The sequence below is a fragment of the Equus przewalskii genome, chromosome 8, assembly GCF_037783145.1.
Source record: "Equus przewalskii isolate Varuska chromosome 8, EquPr2, whole genome shotgun sequence".
Lineage (NCBI taxonomy): Eukaryota > Metazoa > Chordata > Mammalia > Perissodactyla > Equidae > Equus > Equus przewalskii.
The window spans coordinates 76,771,281-76,784,444 of record NC_091838.1 but is presented as its reverse complement, the minus strand read 5'-3'; the positions used below and the strand labels follow the sequence as shown (position 1 = coordinate 76,784,444).

The following is a 13,164-nucleotide window of genomic DNA, read 5'->3' as shown; positions in this document are numbered from 1 at the left end:
TCAGCAAATGACAAAGCTCAGGATAGAAACTCAGGTCCCCTCTGGTGTGAATTGTGCCACACACACCCCCTTTGGAAGGCACAAATGGCTACCTTTGGTGGTGTTCTAATTAATGTTCTCCCCCCTTTATTCAACACAGAGGGAATAAATCTGATTCTCTGCCTTCCAGAAGCCCATGGTGTGCCTGGGAAGACAGGGAAATACTCACAGATGCCTCGAATGCAAGGCAGGCGTTGAAAAGTCTAACATGTAGCAGTTTGTCAGTAGATACTTGAAAGATGGGAAGATGAGTAACAATAACTGAGGAGGCAGACGTTATTTGTGGATGGAAATATAGGAGAACATAGTGGAAGAGATGACATCTGCCAGGTCCGCGGATGGTAGGCACACGAAGTGAAACACAATAAATGCGTGTATTACTAAGTAAACAGAATAGAGAACGCTGTGTTCTGGACCTGGGGGCCTGTCATTTCACATTTAGCCACCAGAGGGCAGTATAAGACGTGTTGGTATTTAAGAGAAGTAAGGTGGTTTTGGTTTTGGTTTTGGTTTTTTCTTTCCCAGGCCCAGTCGTCAGGAAGGTGTTAGTTTCCAGCTTCTGGGGACTTGGCTAATTCTGAGCAATGCTAATGCCCCTGCACATAACAGGGTCTTGGCTGAAACGGGAGGCTGTAACATTTGTACGGAGGGATGACGAACAGTTTTTCCAGGTTTGAACACATCTCTCTCCCTTCCCCCTGTGCTTCCAGCAAGAGGGTCCGGACCCAGGCAAGCAACCTCTTTCCTCCTCCAAGATTCCTTCCTCTAATCCTTTTCTCCTCTGGACGAGCTCCTACTCATTTGCCAGGACTACTTTCCCTATGAGTCCCCTGACCAGACAAGCTTAGTGGTTCCATTAATATTTATTAGATTGGATTGTAAGTATTTGAGTTATTTTAATTGATTTTTTAACAGTCAGAAAATTACTCAGTTCCTAGTGCATCTCAAGTGCATCTGGCAAAAGACCAGAGGTCTTGGATCTGCCTGTGCCCTGTGCCCATCGGGGAAGCCAACGTCCACTCTCTGCTGGCTGGTGCTGGGCCGACAGTTTCCTTGTCTCCCCACAGCATGGGAACTGCTCCAGGTGGGGACACATCCCAGACCTCTCTGTATCCTCGGTGCCAAGCAAAGTGCCTGGCACATGGTCAGGGCCCAAAAGCACATTTGCTGGATGAAGAACAAGTGAATGAATGGAATCGCTCTTCTCCCTCTGTGACCAGGGCTCCAGCCATCAGGCCACACTATCCTACCTTTGAGGCTTACAGATGCTGGAAGGACCAGCACCATAGCCAAGGGGCCAGCGTCAGTCAAATATACCCCATCCGATCATGGTCCTCCTCTGCTTACAGCTTGCATAGCTTCCTAAAGCACTTAAAAGGAAATTCTAACCCCACGCTGTGACCTCTGAGGCCCTGCACGATCATCTCAGCCTCCTCTCCCTCCTCCTCTCCTACCACACTCCCGCCTGCCATGCTCCAACTACACAGCCTCTGGCCACACACACCTGTCCCGCCCCCTTCCATGGGGCCTGGCACACGCAGACTCCTCTCCCTGGAATGCCCCTCCTCCTGATCATCAGGTGCCTGGCTCCATTTTGATATTCAGATCTCAGCTTCAATGTCACTTCTCTAAGAAGCCTTAACCGTCATCTCACTTAAAATAGACGCCCATCACTCTTGATCACATGAGCCCGTTTTAATGCTCTGGAGAGTGCTCCCTTGGGTTTCTAGGTGTTGATTTGTTTATTGTCTGATGCCCTAACTAGACAACAAGATCCAGGAGATTGGGTGTGTTCCCAGCGCCCGGCATGGAGCCCCAGTGTGCTGAGTGAACGCTTCTGGGACGGAGCCTGAGGCTCTGCCATCCCAGCCTGCACCCGGCTGACTCCAGTCCCTGCCTTTCAGCCACGATGAGGTGAGTCACAGGAGAAGGAAGGCCAAGGTTCAAGAAGAAGTGAGGCTGGGGGAAAATGCGCCAAGCTGGAATTTAAAACCAGCAAAGGCACCACTTAAGCTTTCAGAGTTCTTCAATTTCTCCAGGTGATCAAGAAACAGAAACTAATAGCGAGGGCATGGTGCTAGAGGGCAGGATGTGAACCCCAGCTCCCTGCTTACTAGACACACCCTTGGACAAATTACTTCACTGCCCTGTGCCTCAGTTTCCTCATCTGCAAAATGGAGATGATAATCATAACATCACCTCACAAGGTTTTGGTGACCTTAAATTACTTAATGCTTTTAACATCCTGCATACAGTAAGCAGCCCACACATGTCAGTTGTCATGTGAATACCTGCTCTGTCATATCAAGAGGGATATTTGTGTGTGTCTCCCTAGCAGAGCTGTCCACTCTGAGTGGGCAGGGATGGTGACTGTTCCCGCTTCTTCCTGGGGGACCCAGCACCTTCCACAGTGCATGGCACATCCTGTGATGATCGCTGGGGTCTCTCTTGTCTCAGCTGAAAACCAAGAGGTCTTGGATTCTGGGGTCTGCGAATCCACCTGGAAGGTGCTCGGGTCCTCCTTGGACATTCTTCTGCTTCTTCTCCTTTTAATTCACTTACCTTAGCAAGCTGCTGGTTTGCAAGTTCCTTCATCTTCCAAAAGGAGCTGCTTCACAAGACGGGGTTGGACCCATGCAGCAGACGATGCAGCTCTGCAAAAAATTAGAACAGATGTCTTTCATTTCAGGCTATTTCTGCCCCCCACCCCACCCCTCTTGTGAACAGTGTCACTCCACCTCCAGGCCCCATGGAAAAGCTCTCGCCAAGAGGGATGTAATGCATGTCCCACAGAACGGCCAATATTGCAGCTGATTTCCAAGCAAAATTGCCTCTATCCATCAAAGCCGCCCGGAGCTAGACATGAATTCATGGAGAAGATCCCAAGCCAGCTTCTCCCGAGGGGCTTCTCAGAGGCGGTGAAGAGAAACCCCATCGCTGGAACAAAATAAAAGGCGAGAAACAGAGAGGAACAGAAGAACCACCCGGATCAATGGATACCCCCACCCCCCATAGGACCTCACCACCTCCTGTGGATCCCGGGCCAGATAGGGTCTTGGAGTCCAGGCACATGAGTTTTCCAGCCACCTCCTCCTGCGTGGGAAATGGGAGCGGGGAGCCGGTCTGGGTTTGGAAGGCCGGGTGACCACAGCTGCATGGTGACTGCCCCTAGAGCCAGACTCGCAGCAGGAGCCCCATCCAGGCCGGTCTGCCCTCCCCTCTCTTCCGTGGATTCCAAGGCTGCCAGAGACGGGCAAAGAAGACACCCCTCCAGGGAGGTTAACAATGAAGAACATGGCCACCAAACACGTTCCTACAGAGCGCATTCAGGCATGTCCTCTGGGGTGACAGGAGATCCCACAGTTACTCCAAAACCAGGAGACGGCTGGGAGCAGGACCTGAGCTTCCCTCCCTCCGGGGATGTTGTGACCTTCGTGAGCACTGAAGACAGGCGACAAGGAGCTAACCTCATGCAACTTCACAGCCACTTACCTTCACATTTACAAATGACCAAACGAAGGCTCAGAGAGGCCGAGAAAGGTGCCCAAAGTCACAGGGCAGGAGGTGAGGGGTAGCATTCGAACCCAGGTCCTCCAGAACCTGCCTACTCTGATGCTCTGCCTCCTCTCTCTGAGCCTCAACTCCTCGTCTGTACAATGGGAAGAACATCGCCCTGTCATGGGGTTTGCGAGGATGGTGTGGCTAACATACGGAAAGCATCTAGCTGCTGACACAAGGTCTCACACAGTATGAGTTGAGAAAAGAGGTTGACTTTCCTGCTCTCGTCAGGCCACTCAGCGGCAGCCTAGTACAGACGCTTCTGTTTTGTGCCAGCCCTTCCTCAGCCCTGCCCCCACGTCCCTGGGAGACGACACTCCCTCCTTCATCTCTATTCCTGCTGCCTGACTCAGGGCTCAGACACAATGGGCACATAACTAGTGTTCCTGGGACTGAACTGAATTCGCTGGACCTACCATGGATGGGGAAGATGGTGAGACCAAACTCCCCTTTGCTGAGGCTTATAATAAGCAATAAACCCCGAGTCTCCTTAAGCCCCGCAGAAAAATAAAAAGACGAAGCCAAGAAAGATCCTGCTCCCCAAAGCAATCCATGTGTTCTAGCACTCGACTTGTTCAGGCAGCCTGGCCACAGCGCAACACACATCTTCTTTCCTTCCTCTAGCAGAGAGCACAGCAATTTGGGGCTTGGCTGGAATCAGGGGCCTCTCCACTTAACGTGGTTGTTTGGATGGAAAATTTGGAACAGAGCTGCAAGCCTTTGTAGGCCACCTCTTAAGCAAGGTGAGCATCTCAGTGATCAATGACATCCAGAGGTGAACATCCCTAATTGGTAGCCGATGAAAGCCAAGTGCTTCCTGTGGTCGACCACTCAGCAAAACGCCTGGAAGATAAGGAGTGGTGCTCACGGTTCACGTGTGCACAACCTTAGGGGCTCCTCATGTATTGAAGGCAGTGGGCTAAGCGCTGTGGGGAACCAGGAGGCTGCGATACAGCTGGAAGGATGCACACCTGGAGCCGGGAGCCTGGGTGCAAATTCTAGCCCTGCCACCTTGCACTCGCATGGCCTTGGGCAAGTCGCTCCAACACTCACAGCCAGTTTGCTCTCTGACAAAGTGAGTTGAGAGGATTCAGGGAGTGGCAGTCACATGTTCCGTGTCATATGGACCCACTGGAACAGACCGTGGTCAAATGATACCTGTTCCCTGTTCTGCAGATCCATCGTGTTCCAGAGGCAGCAGAGGAAACCAAGGGGGTTTACTGGGTCTGTTTTACAGATATGAGCATTCCACCAAGGATTTATGGAGGAAAAGGGGAACCTCTGCTATACAGGATGTTGGTCTCCTAGTCTGCTTTCTCTGACCACTTAGCAGTTGCCTCCTGGTTCAGGTTAGCCACACCCGGCTCAGGTTAAACATACCTGCTCAGCTTAAGGGAGCCCATTCTCTTAGAAATACTTAAGTCAAAACAATAATAATAATAGTAAATCATTAAGAATAACAGAACACACAGAGAAATGAACCATATACGGTTTGTAAGACAGTTAACATAGAGAGAGGGAGTTTTCAGAAGTGTGTAAGCAACATTTTGCAATAATGGAGAATGTGTGTGGGATTCACGCCAGCCCCTTCTCCCTAAGGAATGGTCCAAGCCCCAGCTGAGCATGCCCATGGGAAAGCTTTCTTCCCAGCTCCTTTTCTCATGCAGCATGACCAGATGGAAGGTTCTTTAAGGGATCGAGACTTCCCTAGGACAGCACCATGGTGAGGCAGCTACGGGTACTGGAAATGGTATGAGTGTTAGACCCCTGGACCAGGGTTGAAATCCAGATCATGTCATGTGAGGCTGTTTGGTTCAACTTGAGCCAGCGTTATCTCCTCTAGAAAATGGACATAACCATACCTCGCTCAGGGGGCTGTAGAGAGAATTCAAGGTAATACACCTAAAGCGCTCAACACATCGACGGTCCCAGGATATGGGAACTATTCTCATATTCCGTTAGTGGAGACGCTTTCCACGGACGGAGGCGGCTTAGCTTTGCAGAGTCAGAAATCTGATTTTGTCAGCCCGTGGAGAATTTACACCACATACCCTGAAACTGAAACATAAATCAAGACACCAATTTATTCATTTACATTGAGAAATCACTGCCATGGTGAATTAGTTTCCTATTGCTGCTCTAACAAATCACCACAAATTCAGTGGCTTGAAACAACACAGATTTATTATCTTACAGTTCAGTGGGCCAGAGCCTGGCATGAGTCTCACTGGGCTAAAATCGCGCTGTCACCAGCTGAGTTCCTTTTGGAGGCGCTAGGAGAGTCTGTTTCCTTGCCTTTACAGCTCTGAGAGGCTGCTTCATCCCTTGGCTTGTGGCCCTCTGCCTCCATCTTCACAGCAGCAACACTGGGTTGACTCCTTCTCCCACCGTGTCACTCTGACCTCACTCTCCTTCTGCCCTCCTCTTCCACTTTTAACGACACTTGTGATGACATTGAACCCACCCAGATAATCCAGGGTAATCTCCCTATTTTCAGGTCAGCTAATTAGCAACCTTAATACCATTTACAACCTTCATTTGCCTTTACCATGTCCCATATTCACAGGTCCTAGGAATTAGGACATGGACATCTTTGGGGGACCATTATTCTGTCTATCACAAATGAGAACAAGAATACGTGAGTCCGTATAAACAGTATGCTATTTCCCTGTAGGCACCTACTCAACAGGCTTGGTGAGCATGGAACTGAAATCACAAGGGCGTCAGGCTTACACAATCCCAGGCAGCCACCTCCACCATGGGCACAACTTGACCGATGGACCCACATGACAGTATAACTCCTTCCCCGATGACAGTTGGGCTGGTCCTGGCAAAATTTACTTCTGTGACTCCCTTTTCCATTCCTCCAAGGCTGAGCAACCACCAGTGACATCAGCAGCCAAGGCTACCTCCTGATGGACATGATTTTCTTTAGAGGATAATTCTAAAGTCTTAGGTGGCCCGGGTGTGTTCATACTTCAATGGCTGCATTTTGCATCTCTTTTGTGATCCATGATGTATAGGATTTAAAGCTGTATTCTCAAAGTGTAAACTCATTTCCAAGTTCTTAGAGAGTATCTCGCTATGTCCCCAAGTGCTCACAATATGGACTCAATGCTGCGGGTACTCATGAGAGCCTTCTTTGTGTCAATGCAGCGACACAGTAGAGGGTGAATCAGATACAGCCCAACCCTCAAAGAGCTCACCCTGTTTTGAGTTAGATAAGGCCTGCCCAATGCTCATGATACATCCAGAGACGTCACATGCCAAGACCTTCAAAGGGGAGAGATGTCCATAAGCCAGGAGGAGCAGGGAAGAGGACCCAGGGCTGTGACAAAGCCATTTCAACACTAATTCAGTCATTTGACTGTGCAAGCCTTTGTACTGTGACCCATTTTTATCATGCTCAGACTTTGGCAATTTTCCCTTAATGTTGAATACTAACCCAAAGGAAGAGAACAAGTCATTTGTTCTTCTGCTCATACAATAGGTATGAAACCATATGCTACGTTTTTCAGTTGCCAAGATGCTTCATTGTGTTCCTCATGTTATGCATAATGATGAGCATCTATTGTGTTTTTTTAGGATCACTAGGTAGGTGTTATCTTTTCTTAGGTACCAACAACAGCTGACATTTACTGGGTGCTTCCTTCTTACCAGGCGCTGTGCCCAGCATCTTCCATGTGTCCCATCACTCAATCCTCACAATAACACCAGGAGGTAGGTCCTACCATTGTCTTGATTTTGCAGACAAGGTAACTGCAGCCCAGGGAGGTTACCATTGCAGAGATCACACTGCTGGACCACACCACTGGCAGAGTCCGATTTGAACCCACTAGTCTACCATCAAAGCCTATGAGCTTAAGGTCTTTGTTGCTTCCATGCATCGTTTACCCTTAAACAAGGGGTCTTAGGGACCAAAGAGAAACTGTAATATAAAAAAGACTCACTAGAAAGGATGGCTACTGGGAGGAAGTGGCTGAAAGAATAGTGGGATCTTGGCAGGAGATTTGCTTTGCAAGCGGAAGTGACAGTAATCACAATCTTTTTAAAAATCGTGGTAAAATACACATAACATAAAGTTTACCATCTTAACCATTTTTAAGTTTGCAATTCAGTGGTATTGAGTACGTTCACATTGTTGTGCAACCATGACCACCACCCATCCCCAGAATTCTTTTTGTCTTGCAAAACTGGAACTTATTCCCCATTAAACAGTAACTTCCTGTTCCTACCTCCCCACAGCCCCTGGCAACCTCCATTCTACTTTCTGTCTCTGTGAATTTGATGACTCTATGTACCTCACATGAGTGGAATCATACAGTGTTTGTCTTTTTGTCACTGGCTTATTTCACTTAGCATAACATCCTCAAGTTTCATCCATGTTGTAGCATGTGTCAGAGTTTCCTTCGTTACTAAGACTGAATATCCATTGTATGCGCATACCTCATTTTGTTTATCTATTCATCTACAAGCTTCTGTTTGGATCAAGTTTGCAACTGTCCCATTGACCAAAAAAACTGCAATAGGCAAAATTCTAAGATGAGCCCCAGAGAGTTATCCCCTTGCATAATCCCCTACTCTTGGATACAGGTGGGACCTGTGACTTGCTTCTGGTCAGTAGAATATGGCATAGGTGATGGGAAAGTCACTCTCATGAGTTCACTTTGCAAGACTCTGTCTTAGCAGACTGGAAGGAGAGGTCCTCCTTCTGGCTTTCAAGAAGTGAGCTGTCACGCTGTAAGAGGGCTACATGGCAAGGGACCATGAGCGACATCTAGGAGCTAAGAGTGGCCCCCAGCTGATAGCCAGCAAGAAAACAGGGACCTCAGTCCAAAACTGCAAGGAACTAAATTCTGCCAATGACCTTGGGAGCTTGGAAGAGCAATCTGAATACATAAAGGAAGACATCCTGGCCAAACCTTGATTGCAGCCTTGTGAGTCCCTAAGTACAGGAGCCATCAAAGCTGTGCCCAGATTTCTGACCTACCGAACTCAGATCATAAATGTATGTTGTTCTAGGCTGCTAAGGTTGGAGTGACTCGCTATGTAACATAGGAATCTAACACAGCACACCACACAGCCAATCCCAGGGTCAGCACGGGAGAGCATTACCAAAGGATGGGAAGCAGAGAGAGGCATGAACAATTGGGGCTATTAACGTACCCAAGCCATCACATTCTCCACCAGTGGGGGTTGAGGGAGGTTGGGCCAATGTCGGCAGCACTTTGTCAAAGTAACGTTACGCTGTCATGATTGCATGCTCTACAAACTCCAATCGGCCTTTCTTTTTCTTATTTTTCAGAGGCCATTCATAATCTGCCTATGCTGGCAACTGCATATTCAAAAAAGGAGTCAGCTTAGAAATGAGGTCACCGTACTGGGTAAGAGCAAAAATTCTAGAGCCAAATATCACGGGTTCAAGTCCTAGCTCTAATACTTATCAGCTGTGTAGCCCTGGACAAGTTACTTAACTTCCCTGTGCCTTAATGACAGCAATGAAAAAGAGATAACATTACTATCTTAGGGTTTGTTGTGGAAATGATATAAGTTAAAATGTATACATAAAACACTTAGAACAGTGCCTGGTACCTTGTAAAGCCTACATGTGTTTGCCACATTATTATTACTGTTTCCAAATGGTTAATCAATGTAAAGATTACAGTCTTTCCAACAGAATATTCAGGTAAGGAGAAACCCTAGTCCCTGAGACTATGGAGAAACACACATTTTCCTTATGTACTTCAAAACTCTTATAAATACAGGACATATAGAAAAAGGCACAACTAAAATACTTGCTATAAAACATACAACCAATAAAATGTCATATAGAGCAGAACAAGAAATAAACAAGAAACTACATCATTTTTACAGTAACGTAATCCTCATATAATAATCCTCTTTTATTGAGATTTCTTCTTCCTTTTGGAACTTAACATGGGGACTTACTAACTAATTCTAGTTCTTGCCTTTTTATTTCCAAGGAATGTATTCCTTGAAGCATAGGTTTTATAATGCTTGCAACAGGGTGTATAATAATGTCAGCTTTACAAGTCAAGGTGGGAATCCTGGATTTTCCCTTGTAATGAGAAGCAGCAGCCAGGCTCTGGAAAGAGGAGCAGGGCCATTGGTGGCAGGGGTCCTGGAGCCAAGTTCTAGCTCCACATCAACTACAGCTTGAGGGACCCTGGAGTCTTGGCCTGAGCTGCTTGGGCCTCAGTTTCCCTGGTAACACTAACAAGCCCTGCTTCACAAGGTAGAAATGTGGACCAGAGGAGAAAAACGATACAAAGGGGCTTTTTACACCATATTGGAAATTAAAGAGCAGTGCGTCAGCCAGGGTCCCATCAGGAGACAGGAGCTCTACCAGCTACTTTAACAGGGAGAGTTGGTATAAAGAATCATTAACCAATATGGGAGAATTTGAAGGAAAAAAGGGACACAGAAATCACAGGAGTAACAGATGCAGAAGCAGCGACAACCCCAGAGCTGGGGACAGAAGAAGAGGTTGGGATTATTAAAATTTAGCTCGGAGGAGGGGAGCCCCGTGGAGCTAGAATGCCAGACATCTGAGGGAGGGGTCCAGGTGGCTAGTGCTGGGGTCTTTCTTGGTTGGGGACACAATGAGGCTGAACCTGGGATGTGGGACACCTGCCACTGGAACCACTGTGACTCCTGGAGTCAAATGTAGTGACTACTGGGGAGAAGCTGCTGAGGTCATGCTCGGAAGCAGGCACGGACCAGCCCTCCTTCCTCCTGTATCTTCACAGACACCCTCTGGCACCTCTCCTGAAGAACCTGACATGGAGCCAGTGGGTGGAATAGAAACATGGTTTTCAGACTCCCAGCCCTGGAACCTCAAGCAGATTATGAAAGGATGTGTTTAGAGCTGAGAGTCAATAAGCTAACATCCATCACACGTAGGTAGAGAAAAGGGCCTGAAGCCTGCAGTCAGGGTCACCCATCTCTCGGTACTGTGAGAGCCCCTTCAGCTCCCAGGGCCACAAGTTCATCTGTAAAATTGGACCACTAGATTTAGGCACTAGACACGACGATTCATCTCTAACACTGGAGTTTCTGAGCTTGTGACCCTGGTAAAGACTTCAACGGGCTTCCTCTTCTAGAAGGGGACCTTTCCCTGGTTTATTTTCCTTTGAGAGAGAGAGAAAGACAGACAGACACACAAATGGGTTTCCTGGAGGCTGAGCTTGGATTGAAGGAATCCACAGGTTCCTTGCATCTCAGGGTCAATGACGGATCCCATGATTTCCAGGTGCTGGGGTCCCAGGTGGGGCCCAGCCAGCCTGTGGATAGTTTCTCAGTGCTGTGCATACCTGCCAGGCAGCATCAGGGGCTGACACTGAAGACCACCCTTTCTCGTGGCTGGACACCTGCGCACACGTGCAGAGCTGGCCCACACTGCCTCTGACCTGTCTCTCACCACCATCTCTCGCTCACCACCACCCCGCCCACCAACCTCCAGCCTCTTCCTCAAGCTCACCAAGCTCTCGCCCACCTTGGACCCTTGGCATAAACCTCCTTCCACCAATCTGGAATGCCCTTCCGCAGGTCTCTGCACACCTGGCTTGTGATTCAGCTCTCGGCTCAGTTCTTTCTTTCTCCCAAAGAAACCCAGCACTGCCTTCCATCCTTCTCTCTCAGATACTCTCTGACAGTTGACCTTGCTTCATCTCCTTCACAGTATATATCACTGTTTTTAACTTGTCTATTTACTTTCTATTTTCCCATGTAGAATGAAGATGCCGAGGGCAGCAACCTTTTCCGTCCTGTTCACAGCTGCATCCCACACCCAGCACAGACCGTCCCATAACAGGTGCTCAAGAAAGATTTGTTGAATGAATACATAAATAAATAAAATATTTTAAACTCCTTGAAGGTGGGCTCTGCAGCCTGGCCTTCAAATACCTGAGAGCATTTAGCAAGACACTGAGTACATGCATGGCACTTAATAAATTCCTCATTGAGGTATTCCTCCCAGCAGCTCTCCCCTGGGACCCCTGTGGATGGCTTCACAGCATCAGATCAGCCATTCACTTGGGGGTTGAGGTGGAGCAATGACCTAATCTCAGGTCAGAGAAGACCCTTGACCTCTGATCCAGTGGTTCTCACACCCGAGCTCAGTCAGTCACCTGCAGAGTTTGTTAGAAATTGCTGGGCCTCGCTCCCTCCTATCCAGTAGGTCTAGGGTGGGGCCCGAGAATCTGCAATTCTCAACAAGTTGCCAGGGAGGCCAATGCTGCTGGTCCCACTGCACTCGGAGACCACTATTTTAAAACTCAGTGTGTAATTACAGGGCCAGCCAACACTGAGAAACACTGATGTGATCCCTACCTCACACAACCATTGTGAGGACCAAATGCAATTATAAGGAACGTGCTCAGCACCAAGCCTGGAACACAGTTGGCGTCTAACAGTGTATCTGCTTTCCTTGCACCATTCCCTCTCACCCGGGAAACCTGACCAGCCACCCACTGGCCGCTCTGCCTCCTCTCTCCTCCACACAGTCGATTCCCCCACACCACTTCCAGAAACATCATCTTTAAGGAGAAATCCTGTATCACTGCTCTCTTCAAAACATTGCAAGACTTCCCTGATGCCTACAGAACTGAATCCAAACGGAAGCCGTGATCAAAAGGCTTTTCACAACTCACTCCAATCTGTCTATTTTTCTATCTCATCTCCTTCTGAATAACCCCCCCCAAAAAACCAGCCTGAATTTCTCGGGAGGAACCTGTCGTGGTCATACCTATTGGGTACACAGAGTGCCGGGGTCATGCAGAAAGCGGGGTGGGAGCGGAGGCTGTGTGGTCAGGTGGCTGGGGTCCAAACTCTGGCTCTGCCACTGTCTAGCTGTGGGTCTGGGGCAGGTCCACTCACAGCTCTGTCCTCAGTTTCTTGCATCTTGAAGGGAGGATCAGAGCAGTCCTTTCCTCAGTAGTTTGTTGACTGAAATAACCTATGAGAAGCACTTAGCAGAGCACCCAGTTCAGTGAGTACTCAGTGAAGTCCTACTGACAGTGAGTAGCTAGAAACGGGAAAGATGAAAACGCCACTTTTCCCATCTGCACAGCACAGGAGCCGGCCGGCGTTGGTGCGGGGGAAGCGAGACATGACCCCTCAGAGTGGGTTACTGCCTTCATCTTCCTCTTCACGCCCTATGTACCTCCATGCCAGGGTATAGTACACTTAGCATACTTTTCTTTCCAGATTGCTCTTCCCTACCAAACTGTGATCTCCCTCTGGACAGGGACTGTATCTTCTTCACCCCATGGAAGGAAAGAGGACCTGCCGTGGACCAGAGGGGGCTCCAGAGAGTAAAAAGCAAGAGAGTGGTTGTTATAGGGGGAAAAAAAACAAAAAGCCGTCTTCAGCAAGCTGCTCTCCTGTCCCAAGGCTTGAGGGAGTGGACTTTTCCCTCTTGGCCTTGCCTCAAAGGGACCCCTGAAGACAAATGTCCTGTTTGGAGCCTCGACACCAGCTTGGCTCCCAGCCAGGGCCTCCCCCGCCTTCCCCTCTCAGTTCCCTCCACTGCATTGTTTATTTACA

General features: G+C 48.6%; 1 long non-coding RNA gene across 1 annotated transcript; it reads left to right on the top strand.

Annotated features, from left to right (window-relative positions):
- The first annotated feature begins 511 nt into the window (after positions 1-511).
- LOC103549859 (uncharacterized) lies at positions 512-11,493 on the top strand. The gene is made up of 4 exons (XR_544629.2): positions 512-710; positions 1,805-1,953; positions 8,903-8,981; positions 11,351-11,493. It is a non-coding gene; the product is annotated as an uncharacterized lncRNA (long non-coding RNA).
- Positions 11,494-13,164: the final 1,671 nt, after the last annotated feature.